Source organism: Scyliorhinus canicula, chromosome 15 (assembly GCF_902713615.1).
Source record: "Scyliorhinus canicula chromosome 15, sScyCan1.1, whole genome shotgun sequence".
NCBI classification, from domain to species: Eukaryota; Metazoa; Chordata; class Chondrichthyes; order Carcharhiniformes; family Scyliorhinidae; genus Scyliorhinus; species Scyliorhinus canicula.
The window spans coordinates 9,324,830-9,336,537 of record NC_052160.1 but is presented as its reverse complement, the minus strand read 5'-3'; the positions used below and the strand labels follow the sequence as shown (position 1 = coordinate 9,336,537).

Sequence of the window (11,708 nt, the reverse complement as noted above, 5' to 3'; positions counted from 1 at the left end):
AATTCATTTTTCCAATTAAGGGGCAATTTAGCGTGGCCAATCCACCTACCCTGCACATCTTTGGGTTGTGGGGGCGAAACCCACGCAAACACAGGGAGAATGTGCAAGCTCCACACGGACAGTGACCAGAACCAGGATCGAACCTGGGACCTTGGCGCCGTGGGGCTGCAGTGCTAACCACTGCGCCATTGGGCTGCCCCTCGCCCATGATATTATAATGGTGGGAGAGCTGGAAGCTTGAGGGATAAAGGCAGAGGAAAGCCACCTGATGTATTCTTCCCTCAGACATATTGCTCCTTATTAACGGCGGCAGCATGGTAGCATTGTGGATAGCACAATTGCTTCACAGCTCCAGGGTCCCAGGTTCGATTCCGGCTTGGGTCACTGTCTCTGCGGAGTCTGCACATCCTCCCCGTGTGTGCGTGGGTTTCCTCCAGGTGCTCCGGTTTCCTCCCACAGTCCAAAGATGTGCAGGTTAGGTGGATTGGCCATGATAAATTGCCCTTAGTGTCCAAAATTGCCCTTAGTGTTGGGTGGGGTTACTGGGTTATGGGGATAGGGTGGAGGTGTTGACCTTGGATAGGGTGCTCTTTCCAAGAGCCGGTGCAGACTCGATGGGCCGAATGGCCTCTTTCTGCCCTGTAAATTCTATGATAATCTATGATAATGAGATTGAAACTGAGATCTAACCAGAGATTGAAGAGGAAAGCGCTGGACTGTGAAGACATGAGCACAGATCCATCTACTGCTACACACAGTGCGAACTAATAGCTCAGAGATCCATTCAATTTGTTTCAAATGCGGCCTTCACCACTCTTTGTGTGGTTTTTACACGCTCGTTCAGCGAGTCCTTCAGTAACATGGCAGTGACAGTAAAGGATGATACCGCCCCCAGGACAGAGACAATCAGGGGAGTGAAGTCAAACGTGACCTCCGCTACTGTACAGGCCACAGCAGTGATGCCCAGCAGTATTTTGATAAGTGCTCGGGGGATTTTACCCGGCGACTGGATTTCACCTTGCAGAGCTGCCAAGGGTTTCCCAGCGGTGGCAGCCAGTCTTTGCAAGCACCCGTCCCGCAGATCCAGCTGATGCCAGAGGTAAAGCAGCCCCACAGCGAGCAGCCCAGTGCCAGTGGCAAAGGACAAGCCAGGTACTGGCACTGCCCCCACCACCCCGGCAAGCGCCGCCGTCACCCAAACTCTTTTCTCCAACAGTCTCCTTTTCCCTTCCATAATCTGGGAGGTGACATTCGGGAGAGAGGACAGGAAGGCGGCCTTCTTCATAGTTTGCAGGTTGTTTGCCAGGGCGAGTCTGAGGGCGGGGAAGTCGAATCTGTCCTGGTGAAAAGCTGAGATCAGAAAGACTGCGGGGTCCGTCACCCCCGTGGCTTCTAAGTTGCCGACACAGTCCAACCTGAGCTTCTGTAACTCATCGTTAAAGGCCTCGCTTTCCATTTGCGCTGGGGGGAGCAGACTGTCTGTTTTGGACTGAACACAGTACAGCAGTTTGCCCTCCTGTTGAATGGCTTGAGCGAACTCCCCATCATTTCCCTTGAATCGACAGTCTGATACAATGAGAAACGCGTCGTAGCGTTCAGTCTTTCCCATGCTTAGGTCATTGCTGAGCTGCAGGTCGGGACGGTCTATTCCTGGAATCTCCCAGAAGTAAACGTTGGGCAGCATTCCCTCCGGGAATGCGACTGACTCTCCGTGGGGCTCACCATTTCCAACTCTCCCCTCCTCACCTCCCCCCAGGCCGATCAGGGCTCTGAGAAAGGTCGATTTCCGGAGCCCATTCCACCTGCAATGGCAACATTAACTTGTGCATCATCCAAGGCATCTAGTTTATTCTTAATCTCTGGGATAACTGCTTCTAATCCACCGGCGTTATAACTGGTCTGCAGTTCTTCAATTTCTTCCATGTTGAAGAATGTCGGGGGCACAATCATTGGGTCTCTGGGGAGAAAAGAAACATTTTTAGAACACACGATAGATCAAATTGCATACATTTTCTGACTGATTTAAATAGATCTTGGTTTATTGAGGAAAGCATCAACATAAATTGAATATGAAATGAAAATCGCTTATTGTCACAAGTAGGCTTCAATGAAGTTACTGTGAAAAGCCCCTAGTCGCCACATTCCGCCGCCTGTTCGGGGAGGCTGGTACGGGAATTGAACCGTGCTGCTGGCCTGCCTTGGTCTGCTTTCAAAGCCAGCGATTTAGCCCAGTGTGCTAAACCAGCCTCTACCAATAAAGATGCAGGGGATTAACCCCCAGCAAATGTCTATTAGCATAGCCAAGTTTGCACAGATAAATACCTTTCAACATCATAGCACATTCTATACTAACTCTAATGAGTAGATTGGACTGGCTCAGCACCCGTGGGTGCTGGGTGAAAAGGTGTTCAATTGGCACAGGAAATAGGCTGAAGTGGAGGAATATCTTGCAGACCAATTTCTTTCTGGCCCGCAACTTAGAATCTTACGGCACAGAAGGAGGCCACATCTGTGCTGGTCCTTTGAAAAAGTTCTCCAATTTAGTCCCTTTACTTCTCCATAATCCTGCAAATTAGTCCTCCTGACTCACATGTCTGATTGTCTTTTAGACGCTATTGTAGAAACCATCTTTCTACATTCTTTTCCATTCTTTTGTCAATTACTTTACATCTAGCTGGTTACGAACCCGTTTACTAGAGAAAATTAGTCGCTCCCTGCATGCTAGCTGTCAAAACTGCACTTAATTTGAATATCTCTATTGGGTCTCCCCTTACCCTTCTCTGCTGTAATGAGAATGATCACAACTTCTCCAATCTTCCATATAACTACACAAAACCCTATTTCTGGCATTGTTCTGATAAACTTTCTCTGTGCCTTCTCCAGGCCCTTGATATTCTTCCTGACGTGTACCACACAGAATTACAAACAGTGCTCCAGATGAGACCGGACATGAAATTCATAAAGGCTTGCATCATTTCTTGTTTTTGTATTCAATGTGCACCAGTTTACAGTGTTAAGCTTCCCTTATGCTCGAGTAATGGCCATCCAATATTATTGGTCAGCACGGTAGCGTAGTGGTTAGCACGGTTGCTTCACAGCTCCAGGGTCCCAGATTCGATTCCCCGCTGGGTCATTGCCTGTGGGGAGTCTGCACGTTCTCCCCTTGTCTGCGTGGGTTTCCTCCGGGTGCTCCGGTTTCCTCCCACAGCTCAAAGGTGTGCAGGGTAGGTGGATTGGCCATGCTAAAATGCCCTTAGTGTCCAAAAAAAAAATGTTAAGTGGGGGTTACTGGGTCATGGGGATAGGGTAGATACGTGGGCTTCAGTCAGGTGCTCTTTGTAAGGGCCGGTGCAGACTCGATGGGCCGAATGGCCTCCTTCTGCACTGTAAATTCTATGATTCCTCAACCTCTCCTCCCAGCTTCAAAAGGTTGGAGACCATGTACATCCAGGTCCCTTTCCTCTTGCACCATTTTGATTATATTGCCTCTCCAGGTTGTTGCTCTTCTAACTTTAGTGAGCTGATGCACTTTCACAGACACAACAGGATTTATCAAGAAGAATTGTACAGCAGCCACATGGCTTCCCCTCACTCCCTACGCGTTTCCTCCTCAGAGAGGACGCCACCCCCTGGGGTGATTACCCACTCTCAGTGCTGATTGGTCCCCAAAGCCAGGTGACCCTTACTCTGCTGTGTTGCCCTAAAAGGGATAAATCACCACTTTTGCACACTCCCATTTTATACATAAAGGATGCCAGATTTAATGCACAAGTGTAAATCAGCACTTTGCACTGTTTTTCTGTTTTCCAACCCTTTCTGTTCTAATGTGCAGTTGAAACCAGGAAAGGTCTTCGGGTGCATGACCCTGGCTTAACTTTCTTCTGACAGTTTTCGTACAATGTGAACGTATGAAATAGGAGTAGGAGATGGCCACTCAGCCTATCGAGCCTGCTCCGCTATTCAATAAGATGATGGCTGATCCTAAAAACAAAATTCCAACTATCCCCGATAACTTTTCACCCCCTTGCTTATCAAGAATCTAGCTAGCTCTGCCGTAAAAACATTCAAAGACTCTGCTCCCACCACCTTTGATGACGAGAGTTTCAAATCCCTTCAGAAGAAACATTTCTCCTCATCCCCATGAGGGGCAGCACAGTAGCACAAGTGGTTAGCACTGTTGCTTCACAGCTCCAGGGTCCCAGGTTCGATTCCCTGCTGGGTCACTGTCTGTGTGGAGTCTGCACGTTCTCCCCATGTCTGCGTGGGTTTCCTCTGGGTGCTCCGGTTTCCTCCCACAGTCCAAAGACGTGCAGGTTAGGTGGATTGGCCATGCTAAATTACCCTTAGTGACCAAAAAGGTTAGGAGGGGTTATTGGGTTACGGGGATAAGATGGAAGTGAGGGCTTAAGTGGGTCGGTGCAGCCTCGATGGGCCGAATGGCCTCCTTCTGCACTGTATGTTCTATGTATCTCTGCCTTAAATAGGCGACTGTTATATTATATTATTTGAAATATTATTTAATATTGACTCACATTTTGGGAAGCAATTTTAACTCTTTAAACTTGCTTTTTAAAGTACCTCAAACGTGAAGTACTGCAAGGTGACAGAAGGCATGTCAGGAAGCTCAGCATATTCCAGGCCACACTGCAGAACCTGTCCCAGCTACTAAATTGAGACAACTCACCCACAAGACTTGTCCACCAATAATCAAAGTGAGGAGAATCTTCTTCATGTGGAGGAATGTTAGGATCTGGAACACACAACCTGAAAGGGTGATGGAAGCAGATTCCATAGGAACTTTGGAAAGATATTTGGATATGTGCGTGAAGGTGACCAATTTGCATAGTTTTTGGGGGGGGACAGAGTCGTGGTTCTAAATTGGACAACTCTTTCCAAGGTATAGCACAGGTGTGATGGGCCAAATGACCTCCTTCCGTGTTCAGTTTGCTGCACGTCATGAGGATGAAATTTTCACATCTGCTGCAAAAGCATCTGCGGCCAACTTGCAACATAGCATTACGGCCATAACAGATGTTATTTGCTTGGCAAGACAGATCCCAGAGGGAACCTTGCCTTACTGGTCTGAACTTTATTTTGTGTTCTGAAAATTAGGAAAAACTTACAGATCCCAGGAGCACACAGTTCCATTAACACTTTTGACGATTAGAAACATTTAAAGCGTTATTAACAAGAAGAAAACTTAAGCACACAAGATTAAAATTACACAGTTAAAACAGTCTCGCAAAGCCTCCCCAAAAGAACCCACTTGGTCCAAACACACAAGTAGTCATTTTCTTTGCAACACTGTCTTGTAGATTTTTAACCACAGTCATAAAACCCAAGGCAAAACTGCTGACACTTTAGTAAAGGTATACCCCACAACTTGTGTGGTTGGCCCGACGCCGGTTGGGGGCCGCTCTATGCAGCCAGCCCGCCGATTCTCGGCCCGGGATGCCGAGTGGCCATCGTGAAAATGCCAGGTCCCGCCGGCGCCATTGTGGTAGTATAACTAGGGGTATTACGGTACCTAGGAGTGTGAGCTGTCATTGGTGCAGAGGGCTCGCTGCCCATTGGCCCAAGTATCGTGGTCTCTGTATTCCTATTGGCCAAGAGGAAGGTAGCTCCGCCTATGAGGCGGGGTATAAGAACCTGTGTTCCCCAGCAGCCAGGCCATTTCTGTACGTCTGCTGCCGGGCTCACTTCTTGCTGATTAAAGCCTTTTGTTTCGGACTTCACCTACGTTTCGTGTCCATTGATTGTGCACCAGCCATCCACACCTGCTGTCAGCCGGCGGGAACTCGGCGTGGAAGGGTGGGGGGAGGGGCCCACCGATCAGCAGGCCGCCCTCTCTGGTGTCCATATTCAGAAAGATTGACAAAACATATAGAGGCAACAGCAGGTCAACAGTCTTGCACTAATATCATGTCAAATAATTGGAATCAATTAATTTTTTTAAAGATTTCCAATTAATGAGCAATTTAGTGTGGCCAATTCACCTACCCTGCACATCTTTGGATTGAAGTGTTGGTCTCCACATTTAAGAAAAAATAAACTTCCATTGAAGGCGGTGCAGCGAAGGTTCATTAAAATAGTCCCTGGGATGAGGGGGCTGTCCTATGATGAGAGGCTGAATAAATTAGGTCTATTTTCTCTGGAGTTTGGAAGAATGGGAGGGGATCTTATTGAAATCTACAAATTTCCGAAGGGGTTTGATAGGGTGGACGCGGAGAGATTGTTTCAGCTGGTCGGGGAACCCAAAACACAGGGTCACAATCTAAGGATAAGGGGGCTGATTGTTTAAGGCTGAGATGAGGAGAAATTTCTTCAATCAAAGGGTTGGGAATCTTTGGAATTCTCTACCCCAGAGAATTGTGGGGGCTCCACCGTTGAATATATTTAAGGCTGTGGGGCAGAGAGATTTTTGGTCTCAGGGAAGGATGGGGTAAGGGAAAGGGTAGGAAAATGAAGTTGAACTCAAGATCAGCCATGATCATATTGAATAGCAGAGCAGGTTCGATGGGCCGAGTGGCCTAAAACTGCTCCTATTTCCATTTAAAAAATCGTGGATTTTGCTACTTTGCCAATTACATTAAATTTATGGCATCTAATTCTTGATCCTTCCACCAATGGGAGCAGTTTCTCCTTATCTATCGTGTCCAGGCCCCTTCACATTTTTCAATACCTCTATCAAATCTGCTCTCAACATTTTATCTCCAAGGAAAACAGTCCTAACTTCTCCAATCCATCTTCATGACTGGAGTTTGTCATCCCAGCTGGTGACTCTTTTCTGCTCTCTGCCCAATGCTTTCACATCCTTCCTGAAGTGTGGAGCCCAGAACTGAACACAAAACTCATGCTGTGGCTGAACTAGTGCCTCAAACAAAGTCTGCATAATGTCCTCGCTCTTGTACTCCGAATATGAAAGCTGCCATAGTCCCCAAGGACCATTGTCTGCTCTCCTATATCGCTTACCTGCTGAAGGAGCTGCGCTCTCAAAGCTAGTGATTCCAAACAAACCTGGTGTACTTTAACCTGGTGTTGTAAAACATCTTACTGTGTCCCCCCCCCCCCCAGTCCAAAGCTGGCCTCTCCACATCATGGCTCTCCTATATCGAGAGAGAGCTGACAGGTGGTGATTCAACCTGGGGGGGGGGGGGGGGGGGGAGTCACCACACCTCAGGAAAGTTTGAGTAGATGGAGCCTCCATGAATGACCTCAGCCGGGTCGGGAATCGAACACGCGCTGCTGGTCTTGCTCTGCATCACGAACCAGCTGTCCGGCCAACTGAGCTGACCGACCTCCATTCGCCCCACTTAATAAAGGCCAGGATATTCTAAGCTTTATTAACTGCCTTCTCCTGCTCTATGCACCTATACACTCAGGGCCCTCTGCTCCTGCCCCCTTTTACAATTTGATATTGTCTCTGATCATAATGAATGGTGGAACAGGCTGGAAGGGACAGACAGCTTCCTCCTGCTATTTTCTATGTTTCCCCATATTCTTCCTATCAAAATGAACAAACTGCAGAACATAAACTGATCGAAATGAACTGGTTGTGGAACATACTGAATCTGTCCAGCCTTTCAAGTGAAATCAACTAGCTTCAAAAATGTTGTACTTGAGACACCCTGGTCGTTTCCCCAATGTTGCCCTCTGCCCTTCGAACCTCGTGGTTTATTCCAAAGGTTAATGATGAATTCCAATCCTCACCCCAATTGCAAAATGCTGCAGTATTCTCCTGAGCTCCTGTTAACCCCAGTGTTTGAGCCTGAGCTCCAAACTGCGGCACTGGCAGCGTCCCCCAGAATCTGCGGGAATATCCTCGACAAAATCTGACCAGTGGAGGAGCCTTCTCAGGGGCTGTGGATGTTGAAATCTGCCCGCACTCTTATATTAATCCTGTCCCACCTCCTCAGCGACCCGCACAATGTCCTTCCCGTCTTATCACAGAGGAGCATCCCGCAGAGACAGAAGGGCTGATGTGACACCCTTTCATGTGCAACATCCGAGTAATGCCCAGAATAGATGGGCAAGGACAACCTGGAAGGAGAGAAAAAGGACAATTACCCCGGCGTCTTCCCTGAGCTGCACAATCCCTCTGTTCTGATTCGAAATGTTTCGATGCCCACAACAGACCGGGAGCAGGAGCGGCAGAAAGTGGTTACCGCTGAAAGGTAACTTTCAGAATGAAGAGGCCGGGAGAAATGTGTGTTCAGAATGGGACATTGCCGGCTGCACCATTCTGAGAAGCAGGAGGGGAGAAGGGGAATTGGTGCAGACTGCAGACGAAACATTTAGTTATTTGCCACTCAACCAAATGATTGGCTACATTACAATCCCACTAATTCAGACTATTAACGACAGGGATGTTATATGATGGCTGGTTTCTATCTACCCAGATGCTGCCTCCAGCATTTTCCTGCCTCATTCTGCTGCTGTTGTAAATTCTGAGACAAAAGGAGAGGTTATATTGTTGCTGGTGGAGGAAGTTTGCAGCTTGATGTTAACCAGTTACAGTTACTGCATATTTCAAGCTGGTTCTAGTTATTAATAAACAGTATTCCTGTTTACATTTACAAACCTGGTGACTGTGATTATTGGGCAGCCAAGGGCCAATGGCATTGGATATTTTTTATAAGAATTATTGGTTAATTTCCCTGTGTTGTAACTCGGGGGCATGTGGGGCTGGAATTGACCGTACACTGGCGCAGGGTGTGTGCATGCCCAAACTTTGGGTTAAGTGCAACAAAAACGATTCTCTTTTTAAAAATAAATCTCCAGGAAACGTGTTGGTTTGTGCATATTATCGTCACAACACGTAAACAGCTTGAATTGGCAAGAACATTTTTTTAAAGAAACAACTGTTGCTCACAAATGAGTGTGAAGATGGCGTCAGAGCGAGGTGACTCTCTGCGAGCTCTCCCCAACAGATCCACTTTTTACTTAACTTACAATCGTTCTAATCTTTTAAAATTTAATTCTAAGACTAACATTATTACCCACCTCTCTCTTTTACCTTGTGTTGCCCTATTATGTATTTTCTTTTCTTCCCTTTTCTTCCCATGTACTTAATGATCTGTTGAGCTACTCACAGAAAAATACTTTTCACTGTACCTCAAAGCACGTGACAATAAACAAATCCAATCCAAAAAATGGAAGTATATTCCACCTCCGTATCCGGTCAAAACAACTTTGTTATCCCTTTAGAGCAAATTGGTCAAATATTTACATTTAATTAATCAAACAGCACTTCCCTTTGGTTGTTTGCAATAGGCAGAGAGCACTGATCGTACACAAACAGACCGTGCTTGCAAAACTCAGAACATAATATCTATGTCAGATGTGATTCCATGATTGGACAGCACTTGCTAAATAATCCCGAGTGTGCTACGAATTACAGTCACAACCAAATTAGAATCAACAGTTGGTCTTGCAATGTGGCTCACTTATGCTTGCTAAAAGCTACATATATTCAGATGCAGGAGTCTGTCCTCTGCAGGCAAAAGGAACATATCCAGGCATTGTGCCTTTTTTGAATACCAAAGCATGGAGACAATAGTTCCCTGGTGCATTCTCCATGACAAAGCCTCAACCAATCTGCAGCCTTTTTTCATCGTTTCCGTTGAAATTTGGCATTCTTACTTCTGTCCTAATGAGCATAGCCTGTGTCATTTCTCAGAAGTTTCATCAATGCTTTAGAAGGTGTAGGCAACATTATCTGCAAGTTAGAGGATGATACCAGGATATATTAGGACTGTGGAGGTTATACTACTACTGCAAACAAATCATTACTTGTTGGCAGAAAAGGCTAATGATGTTTAACTTAGAAATGCGTAGTGGCAATGCAAGTGGGTAGATCAAATGCTGCATAATCTTACGTCGTACATGGACTCAAATTAAAGCCAATTGCGGATAAACGAAATCTGGATCTTTTATTGAGGGACAGAAGATTGATGACTAACCCTGTGAAGCGATAGTCAAAGCAGACAGGGGTCAAAGTTGCATTCATCAGAAAATTCACCATAAAACACAACAAACCATTTTGGCCTTGGTAAGGCCTCAGTTAGAATACTGTGAGTTTTGGTCTTGTCACATGATGGCAGATACTGAAGCTCCGAGTTCAGAGGAGAGCCACCAGCTTAATTACATATTGGAAACATCGCTATTACCTGTGTGGTTTTAAAGAGCTGGAGTTGATTTCTTTAGAGGATCATAGATTCTGGGGGCCTTGATCACCTTTTGCACAATAATGAAGGGGGAAAATTATATTTATATGGACCAATAATTTCAACTGAACTGGAGAGTCATCATGGCTCAGGCTGCAGCGGAGACCAGATCATATCTGTAATATAAATCTGGGTCAACCTGATCTCCTGGACTGATTTTGATTGCCTTAATTCTGCCAGAGCAGAATTTTTCTGATTTCCTCCTCCACCCCTTAATGGACACAATTTTACCCGGTTTATCGCCTGTCCCAGGAGTGCATAGCTCTGGGCCGGAGGGGAGCGGTTATATTGTGGAATTATACTGAACGGGCTAATGAACGTGTGGGTCAATTCCTCTAGAATCAGAGGATCCCTACAGTGCAGTAGGAGGCCATTTGCCCCATCGAGTCTGCACCGACTCTCTGAAAGAGCAATCTCCCTAGAGCCAATCCCCCACCCTATCCCCACCTGGAGGCACTTTAGCATGGCCAACCCACTAACCGGCACATCTTTGGACTGTGGGAGGAAACGGGAGCACCCAGAGGAAAACTACGCAGACACGGGGAGAACATGCAGAATCCACACAAGACTATCACCCGAAGTCAGAATCGAACACTGGTCTTTATGGAGGTGTTCATACTCATGAGGGGGCTGGACAGATTAGACAAGGAGAAACTGTTCCCGCTCATGAAAGGATAGCAAATGAGAAGGCACCGATTTAATGATATGCCAACGAAGCAAAAACTTTTTTTCTCACTGCAAGTGGTTCAGGACTGGATTGCACCGCCTGGAAGTGTGGAGAAGGCATGTCCAATCGAGGCATTTAAAAGAGAATTAGATGATTATTTCAATAGAAACAATGTGCAGAGTTATGCGAACAGGGAAATTGCATTGTGTCATAGTGTTCATTCAGTGGCCTGGTGTAGACAGGGTGGGCTGAATGGCCTCCTTCTGCACTGTAACCATTCTGTGATCAAACTCAGAGCTTTGACAAAGGGTCATCTAGACTCGAAACGTTAGTTCTTTTCTCTCCGTACAGATGCTGCCAAACCTTCTGAGGTTTTCCAGCATTTTCTCTTTGGTCCCAGGCTCCCTCTCCCATGGGCTGTCCTAGACCGTACAGACCAAAAGACATCTCTAAATTAAGGGACGCAGATTAGTCAAAATAAGGCACAATCCCTCAGAACACAGGAACATAACATAGAACATAGAGTGCAGAAGGAGGCCATTCGGCCTAGCGAGTCTGCACCGACTCACTTAAGCCCTCACATCCACCCTATCCCCATAACCCAATAACCCCTCCTATCCTTTTTTGGACACTAAGGGCGATTTAGCATGGCCAATCCATCTAACCTGCACGCCTTTGGACTGTGGGAGGAAACCGGAGCACCCGGAGGAAACCCACAAAGACAAGGTTAAGAAATTCGCTGTCTGAGGAGAATTTGGAATCATACATGTTACTATCCATTGAAAAGGAATTGTTAGATGAATTGGATGCAGAAG

General features: G+C 46.5%; 1 pseudogene; it reads right to left on the bottom strand.

The window, feature by feature from the left end:
• Positions 1-695: 695 nt before the first annotated feature.
• On the bottom strand, positions 696-7,842 carry LOC119978788 (annotated as a pseudogene).
• Positions 7,843-11,708: the final 3,866 nt, after the last annotated feature.